The 4,914-nt window shown below is 52.4% G+C and overlaps 1 pseudogene; it reads right to left on the reverse strand.

Moving 5' to 3' along the window:
- Positions 1 to 282: 282 nt before the first annotated feature.
- LOC149750818 (ephrin type-B receptor 2 pseudogene) lies at positions 283 to 3,840 on the reverse strand (annotated as a pseudogene).
- Between the last annotated feature and the right edge of the window lie 1,074 nt (positions 3,841 to 4,914).

Here is a 4,914-nt window from a genome sequence, read left to right on the forward strand (position 1 = left end):
GGCCTCGTCCGGGGGCTGGGGGGAGGGGGGAAGCCAGCGCTGGACACACTCTGCCCCAGCATTACCTCGAATGCCCACCCCTTGCAAGAAGCAGCTCAGACTCTGATTCTGTGACAGGCCACCTCTGCCATGGCCCCAGGGGCCCCACCTCCTGGCATTTACATCCTGTGTAATTCCCTCCCCTGGAGCATGGACTGAATTTGGTGACTCACTTTTAATGAAGACAATACAGCAGAAGTAATGAGATGTCACTTCTGAGATGAGATTATAAAAAGATGTGGCTTCTGTCTTGAGTGCTCTCTCTTTTACGCTCCCTCTCTCGGATCATGTGCTCGGGGGAAGCCACTGCACGTGTGAGAGGCCCACGTGGGAGGGACTGAGGCCTGCAAACAACCACATGAGGGAATGTGGAAGCAGATCCCTCCCTGGTCAAGCCTTCAGATGAAACTGCAGCCCCAGCCTACAGCCTGCTTGCAACCTCAGGAGAGACCTTGAGCCAAAGGCACCCATCTAAGCCGTGCCTGGTTCCTGACTCTAAGAAACTGAGATAATAAATGCTTGTTGTTCACTACTGAAGCCCGTGCTCCACAAGAGAAACCACCGCAATGAGAAGCCCGTGCACTGCAACGAAGAGTAGCCCCTGCTCGCCACAACTAGAGAAAGCCCTCGTGCAGCAACGAAGACTCAATGCAGCCATAAATAAATAAATAAATAAATACATGCTTGTTGTTCTAAGCTGCTAAATTTTGGGCTAACTTGTTATGCAGCAATAGATAACTAATACACCTCTTCATCTGGGCACCACTCCAGCCACAGTTCTTCTTACATCTCTCCTTGCACCCTTAGCCACAGCCACACCAAACAATTGACCAGTCCCCCTAATGAGGCACACAGATTCATGTCCCTAGGTCTCTGCTGATGCTGATCCAACCTCCAGAAGGACTGGGCCACCTGATTAATGTACACCTCTCCCAAGACTCAGCTCCAATGTCACCTCCTCTGTGAAGCCTTCCCTTTTTCTGTGCCCACCTCAGCCTGAGCAGTTCCTATTAAAACAAGTCTAACGCATTCCCACCCTTGTTCATTTACAGTCGGTCTCCTCTGCTAGACTGTGAGCTTCTAGAAGGCAAGGCCATAGTTGGATTCTCTTCTGTCTTACCTGGTGCTTAGCACAAGGTCTGACACAGAGGAGGTACAGGGTTGATGAGTGAATAACCAATAAGCAATGAGTGACTGATTCTGTTCCCCATGGCCTGTCTCACCCCTGCCATGTCCCAGGGCTGTGCACTTTCACACTCAAGTAAAGGAAACCAGATTTGTTGTCTTCCCTAAGAAACCAGCCTTTTCTCCCAATGCCCCCATTTCTTTTCCAAGACAATCACAGCCCTGTAAGCTGGAATTCCTGGTTCCCTCTGATTCCTCTCCCTCCTCCCTTTCCAATCTGTCTCCCCATCTCATCTGACTCACTGCCAAAACGTCCCTTGACTGCACCCCTCCTCTTCCCCAGCACTGTGGACGCCCAGTCCATGCAGCCATCATCACCTGAGATCACTGCAGCAGCTCCCCCACAGGCCACTGCTCTTGTCTCTTATATACCCACTTATCCTCCCAGGACCCTTAAAATGCTGCTTCAGAGGGCTGGAGGGAGGAGCCATGGGGATGGTGGATGCGACAAAATTTCATAAAGGTGAGGATCATTGCAATTACCCTGGGCTAAACTTTAACTGGCTCTTCGAGGCCCCTGGAAAAGGCCCAAACTCGTAGCCTGGCATCTGGAACACCCCAGGACCCAATTCCAATTGGGAAGGCAAGAGGAAGTGGCACAAGCAGGCTTCAAGTCTCCTATGTCACCACCATCACCACCATAGCTCACACTGCAGAGAACCTGTGCCACGCTGGGCTGTATATGTAGCATCTCATTTAGTTAACATTTATTAACCTCCTACTGTATATTAGAAGCCATCAAAAGTGCTTTACATGTCTTAAGGTCTTGAATCCTCACAACTACCCTATGAAAGAGGGTTTCACAACTCGGATCAGGACGTCCAACTAGTAACCGGCAGGGCTGGAATTTGAACCCAGGTCTGTCTACCTTCACGGCCTTCTCACCACCATGCAGTACCTCGTACAAACTTCTTATGTTTACACACCACCTTGGTGACTCTTGGCCATAATCAAATACTACCTGTACTACTGTTTACTTAATATTTTTCTTTAAATTAACTTAAGGGGCACAGTGGTTAAGAGGGTAGTTTGGAATTACATTACCTGGGTAAGATTCTGTGCTACCTCCACTTATTCACTGTATGAACTGTGTATGAGCTGTGATTTCTTCCTATAAAATGGCACTTTCCTTCATAGGGTTCTTATGAGGATTAAATGAGTTAGACATGTAAAGTGCTCAGCACACAGTAAGCATGATAATCAGGAGGGCTGGCTCACAGTGGAGCTGCACTTCCCCATCTCTTTGAATTGGAAGTAACCACATCACTTGCCTTGGCCACTGAAACGTGCATAGGAGTGACATCTGAGCCATTCTGGGGGGGAAGATTTAGATCCCATATACAATCTGTCACACTTGCTCCTTCCTTCTGCCCTGGTGATCACAACATTCCAAATGGTGGCGCCTCCATCTGCTTGGCTCCCAGAGGGAGGAATCCCAAGCTGACTCACAATGTACATGTAGCATTAAGTGAGAAATAAACTTTTATTGTTTTGTCACTTCAGCGTGGCCTGGCCTATACTGACTGATACAGCAAAAGCTCAATGAAGGTTCTCTTATAAATGTTATTTACTATGACTTATACATTTTCTTAAAAAGGAAACCACATCACTTTTGTAAATGAAGAAATAAAGTACCACCTGCCATCATTACATAATAATTAAAATGAGAACCATTTATCCTCAACTAAAATCAGCCTGCATACCCCCCTGTAGTACGTACACATACCACCATTCAAGAAGTGCTGTTTAATGCCTCCCTCTAAGAAGCTGAACGACGGCTGTAGATTTGGAAACCCTGGCCACAGAGGGCCTCATGGTCAGCTCCAGGCCTCTGTGCTCACCAGCCTCCCCTCCCAGCTGCCAGGTTCAAGTCTGCAGCCAACACCAACTCCACACACTTGCAGGGGCACGTGCCCCGCCGTGGCCCTTACCTCGGCAAACAGTGCCATTCTCCACGGCCTCGAAGCCCGCTTTGCACATGCAGCGCCCGATGGGCACCAGCCACTCGCCGTCCCCGTTACAGTAGAGCTTGATGGGCACGTCCACCTCCTCCGCGTTGGCGATGCAGCTACCCCGGGCAGCCACCAGCGATGTGCTCTCAGCCCCTGACAGAGTCTCCTGGAAGATGGCGCCGTTCTGGATAATGCGGGGGCACTTGCGGTAGAAGACGCGCACGGCGATGAGAGACATGCAGCCGCCATAGTCCTGGAAGGCCAGGTAGAAGCCACTGCGGGACACGGGCCCGAAGCTCCGCACCTCGGTGTTGATCTTCATGACCCGGCCACCAAGGTCCACCTGGGAGAAGCTCTCGTCGGCGGCAATGGTGTCCACCTTCACCCACGGGTTCTCCATCCAGTTGGGGAAGGTCTTGGTGGCCGAGTCGAAATCGGCCTCATAGTAATAGAGATTGAAGGTCTCTTTGCAGGAGCCAGGCACGCTGGGGATGCTGCTGCAGTCACGCACCGAGAACTTCATCTCTACGTGGATGCGATGGGCGCCACGGCGCCGGATGAACTTGGTCCGTAGCCAGTTGTTCTGGCTCGATTCAAACACATTGCACACCTGGTACGTGCGGATCGTGTTCATGTCCTCATCGTAGCCACTCACCTCTTCCCACTGCGGGTGAAATGCTAGTCAGGTGGGGGAGGTAGGGGCTTAGCCCCAGGGAACACCCTGTCTAAGAGGGGAGGCACAGACTCTTCCCTAGGGAATCCTCCAGTCTGATGGGGGTAGACAGAACACCTACCATCAGGGGCCTCCTAGTCTAATGGGGGAGGCACAGACCCTAGCTAAGGGAGCTTCCAGTCTGATGATGGAGACATGATGCTTACCATCAGAGAACTCTAAGCTGAGCGGGAGACATAGCCTTGGCTCTGAGGAATCCCCCAGTCTATGAGGGAGACATGCCAATCTGATGGGAAGGGCACACACCCTGCTCTTGGTATTGCCCTAGTCAACGTGGGAGATGTGACCCTTACCCCCAGGGGTAAGTAATCTGATAAAGAAGACGTGGCCCCTGTTCCTGGGAAGCTCCCACCTGGAAGGGAAATCAGGGAGAGGCCCACCCTGTCTGAAAGCAGACAGAGCTTGTGCTTGGGGAGCTACCAGTCTGATGGGGGACACAGGAATTCTGCCTGATGGGAGCTCCCTGTCTGATCAGGGAGACACAGTCCTTGCCCTTGGGGATTCCCAGTCCAATGGAAGAAGAGCCCTCACCCCCATAACAGGAAGACAAGGCCTTCCCCCATGAGAGCAGCTCTGCTCTGGGGCCTTAAGTGGCTAAGACAGTGCCTGGAGGGACACCTTCCCGCCTTCCCACCTGGGGTCCGCACTTCGGCGCTTCACTGGGCCCCAGCCTGGGCTCTCACCCAGCTGCGAGTTCCCAAGCCCCCTGGCTGGAAGGGGCTGGGCAGGGCCATGGAAAGTTGGAAATGGAAGGGCACAGGCCATGTTCCCTCCACAGACGCTCACAGGCCAAGCTCACTCATAGGCTGAGCCTTTGTTCACACTTTTGTGACCCCTCGAGCACCTTTCATCTCTCTGTCCATCCTCTGGAACCTCTTGCCACGGGCTCTCCCTCCAGCTGCAGTGTTCGCATGCACCGACTCTCCCTTGGGCCCTCGGGGACAACCTGCCTGGACAAGTGCCGGGCACCCCTGGCCCTCTTGGTCTGGTCTCCACAGTGGGACT

Source organism: Delphinapterus leucas, chromosome 1 (assembly GCF_059928025.1).
Source record: "Delphinapterus leucas isolate spDelLeu-1000000601 "Yukka" chromosome 1, BTC_Dleu_Yukka2, whole genome shotgun sequence".
In the NCBI taxonomy this organism is placed as follows: Eukaryota; Metazoa; Chordata; class Mammalia; order Artiodactyla; family Monodontidae; genus Delphinapterus; species Delphinapterus leucas.